Below are 12,281 nucleotides of genomic sequence, written 5' to 3'. Positions count from 1 at the left end.
ATCTATAGATTTATTTTTTTCTTAATTAAATAGTTTGTGGTGCTTTGTGTACACAGTAGCTAAAGTGCTTCCTTCTAAAAATTGATAAATTGCCCTAACTTCTCATAAGGGCTGTCTTTAATTCAACATATACAACAAAGTAAAGGCATTAGATTTGAAAACTCAAAAATGTATTCTCTTCTTTTGGTACTGGTAATACACCTTGGATATCACAACGGCAACTAGAGAAACTAAGGCAGCATAGCTGTAGAAATGAAATTACAACATACATAGGTGAAAACGTCTTTCTGAATATAGTATTCCAGTTTAGCAATGGTTCAATGTCAAAACCAACTAATGTATTGGATGGGATAACTGCAAAAAGTTTTAGTTCAGCCATGTCCTCTTCAGTAATTTCAGCAGTTATCTGGATTGTAGAATAAAGACTACACTCAGTAGATTTGCAGACAGTGCTATTGTCAACACATTCAAGAGCAGGCTTAGAAATCAAACGGTTCTGAGAAAAACCGAGCACCAATGCCACTTCCTTTGTGGCAGGATAGCATTTACACACATCCAGGTGAGGAATAACAGGCGAGGCAGTGGTGCTGTAGAAAAAGATCTCAGCATCATAGTGGATTTTAGGCTGGACCATGACTAAACAACATGATGTTATTACGAAAAAGGCAAATTTATACTGGAATATATAAATAAAACTGTCTCCTAAAATTCTTGGCTAAAACAAAATGTTACTTGATTTTACCATGCACTTTGTGAACTGTTGAAAATACATTAATAGAAGAAGTTAATTACTGAAAGCGTCCTAGTTTACAAACTTCTTTAGTTGAAACGCGAAGCAGAGGCTGCTTTATTTTGCTGGGGTCACATGCATTTAAAATAAATTTGGGGGTCACCAATTTTAAATGACTGCTAATATTGAAATGTTTACCAGAAAAAAGAGAAAAATAATTTGGCTTTTGGAAGCACTTTAACCAAACACCTGTACTCACTGATGACAGCTGTGCACCTGTTGCCTGAAAAACTTTCAACAGAGGGAAACCTAAGGGTTCATTCACAAATTCAGTCCAGTGCAAATCCCTTTAAGAAGGCAGTCTTGTGACATTTCATTAAGATCTTCAAACACAAACATGAAATGGCAGTAGAATAAACTTCAGTTAAATTTTAACTCAAGGACCATACAAACAATAGAAAATACACCTGTAAGGAAAGAGACAGCATCCCAAAAGTAATTTTCAGGGAAAATGGACAGAGCTTCATTTAATGGAGCCATCTCCAGTTATCCTGAACCTTTTTTGTAAGGTCTGCACAGGAGATATTGTCTGTATAAATAAGCCATAGGCATTGAAAAAAGAAAAGTAATTTGATTCTGCACTATTGAAGTCAGAGGGAAAATTTTCCATCAAGTTGCTTGGAAAGAGAATCAAATGCCAAATTTGTTTTATCACGGTTTCCACATTTTCTGCAAATAAGCCTAAATAATGCTAGACAAGGATGATGTTTCGTAGGACTGGTAAAGCTGATAAATTTGTAGTGACTGATTTTAATGCTTGAGCTGCCATCTTTATGCTCAAACTCAGGACATGTTGATCAAGAAAGACAGTGTAATGAGATGTCATTTCCAAAAAAAATTCTAATTTTAGGGTGATATTTCTGTAAATACCTGTTTCTGCAGGGATTTTGTTTACTTGTATAAATAACATTGCTACACTGCTTCTCTGGGATAAAGTTTTTCTAATCACTGATTACTCAAAGGAGATTATGTTTATGTTGAAAAAGAAGCATCATTGATTATGTTTTCAAAGGCAACATTAAATTTGAGGAAAAAGCAGCAAGAACTCTAAAAAGACAAGGGAAGTTGCTTAAAAATATTGATCTTGCAATGATATTAAACATTTTACTGGTATTAATTATTTGGTGTAATCCAGGGATGTATGAACAGGCAGGAGTAAGGTCTTTAAGAGCAGCAGATAAAATCATGCTATGAGCTGCAATGCTAGAGGCATGAGAAGCTTAGCTAAGAGGCGTAACAGCAGTCATGGCGACATCCACAATTTGGATTCCTCACATTACTTAAAACCATCATGATCAGGATCAAATCCACATGCTTTCAGAACAAGATCCTTTCCAGATGAAGAACCTACCTGCTTCCACATCAGCGACTGGCTGAGGTATAACAGTGGTTCATATAGATCTAAACTTGTGCTTTGCCTGTGGGCTATGTATGTAGTAGTTCACACCAAGGAGTCAGGACTAGCCCTGGTCCACGGGTTAGTTCATTAGACATCTGTTGTTTCAAGAGTAGTATCCTTATGCCTGCATTCCCCCTTAACATTGTCTATCTCATCAAGGTTATACATAAAATACACAGAAATACAAGGTATTGTGGAAATTACCATAATACTGTAGTTAATGTAAAACTTGACAGTATCTCAGATAATTTTAGGTAATGAGTCAAATCCTACTTTCAGAGCAATGTCAATCTACTGAATTAAATGCCAAACTGGGCACTAAAATTTGTGTTAGAAACATTCATTCTCATCACAAAAGAATAGTTTCAAAAACTTTTTTTATTCACAAAGGTTATTAGAATTAACATTAATAGTCTAATAAATACCCCACAATTAATGTGTCTTACTTTGGCCATCTCCTGATTCTGTGCATTTTCATCTAAGAACATGATAGATAAAGCAAAGCTAAATGATACTGAACTCTGTCAGGTTCAGGCCAGTACAAAAATACTTGAAGGATAAAATTACATTGCTCAATTAAACATCATTAATCAACATGGGTGAAGGCCTGTTATTTTTCACCATAAATGCAAAGGCAGACAATCACTGAATGGCTTCTCTTACATTTAAATGTATTTTTAAGCACTAACTATTGCCTTCTTTCCATGCTGGCCATACTATAGAACCATATTTTGCTCTGAGATGTCTGGATTCAAATTTGCTGAGTTAACTTTCTCTCACACACACACCAAGAAAGAATTAGTTTCAACTCCACCAGACCTTAAAGTCATTAACTTGAGCAGAATTAGCGGTTAAAATCCCTGCACAATAGATTGTCTTTTGTATTTATTTTAAAGATGAATATTCCCTTGAATGATGAGGAGCTAATCTGTTGGAAGGGCAAACCAGTGAGTTTAAATAAGAAACTGGATAAAGAATTGTGTGCAAAGAACAATCCCTGTAGTAGTGGAATGTCATGTATCCAAATAGCTTTGGATAAGGTTATTTGCCCTAAAGTTACAGGCGCAGTTCATCCACAGACTTAAGCCTGCATAAATTAGGCTCTGGAGATTCACTCCCAATAATTCTTGCCTAAATTCTTATTGAGGACAGCAGTGAAGGATGTAGAAAACACATAAAGTAAGGCTGAATACAAGGAAACCCGGGGGTCCACTTAGGCTATATCTACATTAGCATATTAATTTTGATCAAGAGTGTGTTTTTGGAGTAAATCCCTGGCTGACCTTCATTCTTGTACTTCAGTTCTCCCCACTCAGAGTGAGCCTGGGGGCTGCCTTCCAGCTGAAGCTGAGCTGGGGATACGATATGCTCCAGAGTACACACCGTGCGCTGCAGCGGCTGATGGATATTCAGTGCCTCAACCAGACTGAAGTGGGGTTAGGGTGAAACCGCTGGAAATGTGTGTTTTGTGGAGTTTGGGTCCCCAGCTTTTGGTTTGACCGACCGGCTCCCCTTGTGCTGTGCTGCTTGGTCCCATAACACAGCCAAAACGCAACTCTTGCCTGAAGGCAGGATAAAAATCATCTTTTGAGAGCAGTAATTAGTCCGAATCACAGGTTAAATAATTTGTTGAATTTGGGACGAAGTTAGGTCCCTTAGGATAAATGTGGGTACATTTTATACTAAGTAGAATAATTGCAACAGGTTTTGCTGCTGTGCTTGTTGTGATCAAGTGTTAAGTCTGTCACTTAAACAGCAGTTGTTTACAGCTGACATTTCATTAGCCCGAATATCCCTCCTGAATGGATTTGCTTGGGGTAATGAGTGTTACACTTGGCAGTGTATCTGCCCCTGTGTCTCCTTTACTGAGAGTAATGAGAAACAGTGAAATGAAATTTGGAAAATAAAGAAGCATTTGCACAAAGAATTTGTAACTTGCATCCTCATTCATTTGATGACACTATTATTTGACATGTAAATAATAATAATAATCAGATAGTTATCACATTCTAGTATTTCACAACAAAAGCAGTTTCATAATAGTAATTTTAGAGATGTGAAGTGGTGTTTTGAAGGGAATTCATATGAAAAACAGATTTGAGCAGTGCTTGCCTGAGTCCCCCTATTAATCATCCCTGAAATTCGCTTAAGAGTCTGTGCTAAAGAAATACATCTCAGTGGGAAATAATGATGTTTTGCTCTTGCAATGCTAGATTCACTTAATGAGTTACTAAAAGTCAGGGCCTTTCATATTGAATTTTATTAATTACATAAAATATAGATGTAGCAATAAACCCAGATACTACTTACTTCGAACTCATAATGGCTTGCAATAAGCTTACTTCTTCTCTGAAAATTAATAATCAGCTGCAGCTGTGGGTCTGTTTTTAAAAAAATGCCTAATATTTTCCCTCTTTCCCTCATATGCATCATACAAATGCTGTAAAGATGCTTAGAAATAATGAACAGAATTGAAAATTATTCAAATTAATTTGTTTGTCAGATATATAAAGGAATTCAGGTCTAGGAAGGACCTTCTAGGTCAGTGTATTGCAGGCAATCACTGTGGAGAGTTAAGGTACAGTCCTCTTAGTGTCATGGAGCTGCAGGAATGTCATCATTATTATTGAAGTACTGCTTCTTTGAAAACATCCGATTTTATTTGCCTTTTGCTTAGTCCATGGGTCTCAGAGAATGTTGATTGAAAAAAAAAAAACACTTTTAATCTTAGAGAAACTTACAGAATCTAAATACGATGTGTCAAATCAGTTCTGTGATTCTCTACCTAAACTTCGAAACTTCTGGTTTCATATAGTTATTTTCCTTACTAGCATTTTGGGAATGGAGAGCAGTTTCTCTGTGTGTCTGTGTGTGTGTGTGCATGCATGCGTGTGCGCGCAAATGTGTCCTTTTATTTTTCAGTCCAGGAAATGGAAATGTTTCAGATCACATTAAGCACAATGACATGAAAAATGTTAATAAGATGCTAGACAGTATAAAATCAAATTAATGTAAAAACAACGTTTCAAAAATAAATCTGAGGAACCAACAACGACGGAGGTCTGGCTGCTTTACCAAGACTCCTACCCAGAACTCAGTCACTGAGTGAAATTTTCACTGAGTACTCACCCTACTTGGCAGCTGCTCACCAGGCTAGACATCACCTATGTAATTTTCCTATTAATTAATAAAGCAATTCTGCATTTTTATGACTTCAGTTTTAAAAATTCAAGACTTGGGAACCAAAATTTGAACAGTTCAGGCACCCAGTCTGGTATTTGCAAGGTTCTCTTTCATATGATTCTTCCAAATTCTCACATTGTGTTGGCCTTCCTTCTCAAGGAATTTAAATACTGACCCATGATAGGCATCCTTTGGATCCAAATAAAGGGCAAAATCAGCAGCAAAGGATGCCATTCTTTATGCATCACCTCATTACTCATATGAATCACTCTAACAGCTAAAATGGGTTAGAAAAGCAAACATTTTCAAGACTTACGTGAAAGAGCTTCCCAGTAACTTATATGAATGGGGATATTCTGGTAAAGTACATTCACATGTACAAGGCTATGTTCTGTCACTCATTCTATTCATTTTATGTGAATCAGTCATTAAAAATATGGTGGCCAGGTAAAGCTGCTTAAAAGCTCTTGTTGACTTGCTCACCTTGACAGAAAAAGATTAAAAGCAAGTTCTGACCAAGGTCTGCACTTACGTATGAGATGAATATACACTATTGAAATTTTAAGGATGCAGTATTTTTTTAATGCTTGGAAATGACCTAATTTATGTGCCTTCACTAGGGAATCTAAGCTCCATAAGTAAACAACATACAACGATGAATTTAAGTACTCTGAAATGGCCTCCAGAGGTCAACTCTCTCTGCTGACTACCAAGGAAAACTAGACTACTCACCCATGTTAGAGCTGTACAGCAAATGACGGTATGCACCATACTGAGAAGTAAAAACATAAATAGAAAAAGACGCTCTCAAGTTCTCATAGGTTAAAAAGACTGTTCAACCCAATTGCTCTCACATACATCAAAAGTCACTGACAGTTTCTTGTAAACACACTGTCTATTGGAAAGATGACACACAAGTTATAATTAGAGTGTTTTACATGGATAGATTCCAGACTGCTTTCCTACTCTGTGTGCTTGCCTCCTGTAATGCGATGTATGAAAATTAACAGAGCCATCTTTGAGATGAGTCTTTTTGCTTGATTTACCAGCAAAATTTATTTCTGGAGGGTAACTACAAAATATCAAAAACAAATAATGATTCATTTTTATAACTGTGAGAACTCAGTTTTGTGCTGTCAATGTCTATATTAAAATAATTGTCTTTTCAGCCCCAGCAGATCTATACCGAGGTATGTGGAAGATATTTTACAAACCGCCCAGTAAAGTGGTTGGGGCACTAAAAAAAACAGGTGAAACTTTCTCCAAGAAAATTCAAGTTTAGCTCTTCTTTTCTTCTTTTTTTTTTTACATAACCTTTTATTTCTGTGCTATCCCAAGGAACTTGCTATTTTTGCTGATAAACGACTTCTGTTTTATACACAACATTTTCATTTTCACACTGTCCAAAAAATAGTGTACGCATAATTGTATACATCCTAATAGATATCAGATTAAATTCAGCTACAGACTCCTGAATTGTGAATACATATACTCCTGCTCTCTTTATTCGGTTTGGCTACATTGGACCATATCCTACAAAAGAGCAATGGGTGACCTGGGTTGCCCTTCTCAGCAAGCGCATCTCTTTGCAAAGACAGCTCAGGAATGACTGAGGGAAAGCTTGCTCTGGACGATGCAAAATTGTGCAGGACTTGGGAATCTTTCTGGTAGGAAGGTGCATCCCTGTGCTCAACACCGGCATGGCTCATTTAGCAATGCTGAACTATGCTGATAATCTTTCGATCAACAAAATGTTTTCATACAAACTGGGTGACAGTGCACCTCTACTACCAAGGTTTTAAACTATTTCCTAAACATCTAAAAACTACTGACTCCCTTGGCTTCAAAGTAAAATTTATCAACTTACTTCCAGGCTATACTTGTTCAATTCTTTGAGAGAAGAGGAAAGAGCCCACTGAAGAGTCAACACTTCACTGTTTAAATCCAAGGAATTAGGATTTCATCAAACCCATGTGAAAATCATCAGTAGTGTAATTTTACTTTCCAATTCTGTGATATATTACATGGGGTTTGTTCCAAAACATGTTTAAAAAATGGGTAGTCAATTACTTTTGGTTTAAACAGACAAAACAAGCTTCTTGAATTCCACATAAACTGATTTTTTTCATAGATGTCAACATAGTAGCAATGGTCTTCATAAATACTCAGTAAAGGCACTGGATTATATGGCAGAGCTGAAATGGTAAATATGTCTCTATACTACCAATGTTGAAGTGCACAAGAAATTATTCTTATTCCCAGCACTGAGAAACTGCTGGACCCTTCTGTGCTTGCAGCTGGATTCTTGTCAGAAATAAGCAAGTAAAATAATTTGTTTCTGAAAAAGTATCTGGGAGAAAGTCCTTTAAATTAGAGAGGAGGTGGATGTGACAAAGGAGACTTCCTTCAGTGCAATACCTTTTTCTGCTTTCTGTGCATTCAAACTCAGGGGAGACTGTATTGCCAGTAATTATCTGACTACCCACAAAACTGACAGCGAATCTTGTTCCAAAGTTTTGAAAATTTTGTATTTGAGAGATGTTGAAAATCTGACGCTTTGTATTCTCAATTTTCTTTTTAACTCTGAGCTGTCCTGATAAACCTGATAAACATTTTTTCCTTGGAAACTATGAAGAGCACTACTCAAAAGACCTCAGCACATGAACCTCTTCTACTTGGCTAATAGAATCACTTGTCTGTGCTAAACCAGTAGACTGCCTATACACTTTATCCAATTTTATGCGTTATTTTGCCAGATTTTTTGAGTATATATATAAGTAATCTATATATGTGCAGAGAGAGAGAGCTGTTTTTGAATGATACCAGATGTAATTTAAGAGGCTGCTTGCATTTGAAGGCCAGGTTGCCATGAATTGCCATTCATTAAATTAATTTTCCTCTTTATCCTATGCTACTTTGCATAAATGGTCTCCACTCTGCATTTTTTCCTTCAGGCATGCATCTAACTGTGCAGGCCAGCCACCCAAAGCCAATTAGAAACATATGGAAATTCACAGTACAATCCTCTCTTTCTGAATTCTTATTCTTCCATTTTTTTCTCACTGGGACTAGTTGAAAAACAATAGACAGCTCTGTGGAGTTCCTGGAGGTTTCTTGGAACTTTCTTAAATATCAAAAAAATAATCTGAGAATTTTGTAATCCTACTGCCTTAAAACAATGCTTTGTGTTTTAAAACCTCTAAAAATCTCTTTATCAGGGAGAATATGTTTCGTCAGTTATATCCATTAAATCTGTAATAGCATAAAGACATGACAAGAGAAATCAAGCTTGGTATAACTCAGTGGTATTGTCTTGGCAAGAGAAACTACGGATAGTCTTCAGTTTATTGTCAGAAGAACGAACTTCTATTGGTAATGCAAGCATAACTTACAACTTCAAGTGCTATTTTTAACCTAGCTTTTTTTGCCTAGCTATGCATTGTGTATCTCTTGTCTATGTGTGTAATTTTTTCAGGTAAAAGCAATGATGAAGAAAAAAAACAAAACTGGAAGCCAAGACTTACAGTTATAACTACTTATGCTTTAAAGAGGAGAAGTTGTGAGATTTCCTCAAGCAGGAAGTAAAATTGGAAGATCGCCTCTATTTGTCCCAGCCTTCACCTTGCAGAGAGTAAAAAGCTGTTGAAAAAGTGGTTACACCTCCCTTGTGTCTTGTTTTACAACTGTTGGCAGTAATATGAAAATCATTCACAAAGTATTATCATTCATTTTCTATTTTATTCAAGCAAAACATTTGTGTGTGTGTAAACATTGCTATGTGCGTGTCTAATACCAGTGTTTGCAGTGGTAACAATTCACCAACTGAGGCCCTGTGGGCAGATGTGTGATTACTACCCAAGAGTTCAGAGGTTTCAATAGCAATCTGCAGAAGTCACTGGCCTTATTTCTTCTTCATAATGGTGCTGCCTTCTGGCACCACCAGTCCAATTGTCTTTCACCTACCCAGCTGAGAGCAAAACTGGACCAAAGGTGATATTTTAATTATATTCTTCCTCACTACATTGGTTTTTTTGGGTTGTAAAGAGTTACGGCTTTTTAGCACTCATACCTAAATTGCCTCTGGAGTTTCCAGTTTAAAGTATTTTTCATGAACATGAATTATATCAGCAGCAGTTATGGCTGCAAAATACCAATTTCAGCTTGTTCTCATCTTGATAATTATTTTGCTCACTCTGTCTTGTTTGTTGGGTTATAATAATTGCATTATTAATATGCTTATGCAGATCCCTTGTGCTGCTTAGTGGGCTGCCTTCTCTCCTCAGACAGGATTTATCTTAAAATCAATATATACCCCTCAAGAAAAAGAAGAATTTCTTAGTTGAAATTCAAATACAATGTTCATGCTAGGGCATCTAGTGTTTTAGGTCCAGTTTGGAAAACTGTGGTACCAGGGAGTTAATTCCTCAGAGAAGCTGCATAAGCAGGAGCTGTTCTCAGCCTTCTCCTAAAACAGCATGTGCACAAGGCAACTTACTTGTTCTGCTGAAAGTTTTGTCTTCGTTTCTTAAACTTAAATAATAACTCAACTGAGATGAAGGTTGTTGATTATTTTTCGGAGCAAGCTGCTTCTCCTTGCATAAGTGGGCTTATGGGGTTTGCATTCACAGGTTGCAGAGCACAGAAAAACCCAGCAGTCCAGCATAGGATTTTAGGTTCTGACAACTAAGCCTAACGATCCCTGTTTATTCCAATGGTAAATCCAAAGGCAGTTGAAAACACAACAGACCTACAATGCCTGAAGTTTTATGAATGTGCTGTAACCGAAACACTTGTGGCTGCCTTCCCGCTATACCTTGTCTGTGTGACAGCTCTTAATACGCTTGTGTGGTAGTGAGTGTTTTGAGGACCAGGCAATTGGAAAGGATACTTTCTAAAGAAGTACTTGACTTCCTTTTATAATCTTTGAAGTGGGCGCTTAGGAAGAAGGTATAACCATTGAGAAAATATTAAATACACTTATAAATGTCTGTGTACTTTAGAATCTTGGTTTCTTTTAAATTCTGCTGACCTCGAAGTAAGCGATCCCACTGAGTATACTTGGGTCTTGGGTCAGAGATATCTAAGCAAGCATCTTTCCCTTCTCTCTCTGTGTCATACTACAGAAATCATCAGACCTGCTCCCAGAGAGCTGCTCACACAGAGCCACTTATTTTATCAAGCAGGGAGCTATTGGCAATACATTCAAACTATGAGTACTTCCATTTGCTGGAATTATTCTGACCTGGGTTTCATAATCTTTTAATTTCATTTCCTTGGTGAACTGCAGGGGGGAGCTGGGGAGGTATAGGTAAAACAATTTTATTAGGCCTGTTATGAAAAAGTTCTTTATGGAGCAGGGGTAAGGGTAAGGGTAAGGGTAGGGTAATAGCAAAGGGAAGGAAAGATGGAGAGAGAGCTTATAGGGATCAGTATGCTGCATTGAAAGTTGGTCACTGTGAGCCCTCTCTTTAATCTCCACTCCCTATGGGAAGGACATGGTGTGACTGATCTTAAGAAGGACTGATTGTGTAAACACCTGTTAAGCTAATGCTATTTAAGAAATGCTCATTATATTAGTTGATTTCTGCTCTGGGTTAGATAAGATAACAGAAATGGCCCTTTCTGACTATGCTTTTCAAAGTGCGACACTTTATACAGTGATCCATTTTATTAAATTTCTTTGTGTATCTAAAGGAGGAAGAGAGTTCCAAAAAATAGCTCATATATCTTGTTATCACAGTTTTTAGGGTTCTTCTGAACATTTTAGCTACTAAAGAGACATGAAAAAGGCATGATAAAAATTTTTAGTTATTTTACTTAGTTGAATGTCCTTGAACACATTAACAAATTGTGCAGCACTTTTGAAAGAGTTTTGTACAAGTTATTTATAGGAGATAAGATTATTATCTTTATAGCCACTGAAAAAAAAAAAAGTGCTAGCAAATTTCTTTTTTATTAATTATCCATTTCTTTTACATCTCTCCATGGTGCTAGAAAAGGCTTTTGTATGATTTAGTTTAGAAAGGCCTCCTGAGCAAATCTCATCCTCTAGTCTGACTGATAATGCAAATGTTTGTCATACTTGGCTAGAAGTGCAAAAGAGGGGTATGTAGAAAGAGAAGAAAAAAGATGTCTCTTCATAGGTAGAAGTAGCCTAGCTTCTACAGGCAGAGGAGCAGCTACTATCGATTTTTCTTGTGAGTCTTTCTTACTTCAGGACTGACGGAGGCATTCCTAGTGAGTAGGAGAGGGAGGGGAAAATCCTAGCAGGAACTGTAGTGATGTTCTCTTTTAAAGCATGAGAGTGAAATGGCCTAAATGGAAGAGACAGTGACTTTGAGGACTTTTAGCCAGCTTGTTCTCTAGAAATTCAGGAAAATAATCCATTATTGATACTGTTTGATTGACAGAACTATTCCAAAGGTGCTTAGTTTCAACAAATTGTGGTTTCCTTGTTTAGACATTCATACAAAAGCTGTGCTTTTGTCTATACTGAACCATTCTCCAAGCCTTTGAAACAAAAGATGAAGCATGCAATTATATATGCCATGGGGGTTTTTTATCCTTAATTACTGACGGGAATAAAATGTCAGCATCAAACAATCTGAACATTCAGCAGGTCAGAAAAGGTCCCCAAACCAATTTGACATCAGTGTATTCTTCAGCTATTAATTTCGGATACATCCTATTTTTATGACATGCTGAAGGAACACTGTTACAGATCTATTTTTCTGCAGCTTGATCACTTTTGAGTCAACTCTGGTTTTCTTCTCAAAATGTCCACGGCCACATGCCTACTTTATTTTCTCTTGAAATCAGAGCTGGCTCAAGTGCCTAACTACAGGTCAATAGGCTACATGAACAGTTACAGGTCTGACTGATAGATAGATGGCTTGTATATCTAAAGGT

Source organism: Gavia stellata, chromosome 3 (genome assembly GCF_030936135.1).
Source record: "Gavia stellata isolate bGavSte3 chromosome 3, bGavSte3.hap2, whole genome shotgun sequence".
NCBI classification, from domain to species: domain Eukaryota; kingdom Metazoa; phylum Chordata; class Aves; order Gaviiformes; family Gaviidae; genus Gavia; species Gavia stellata.
Note: the sequence above shows the minus strand (reverse complement) of the source record.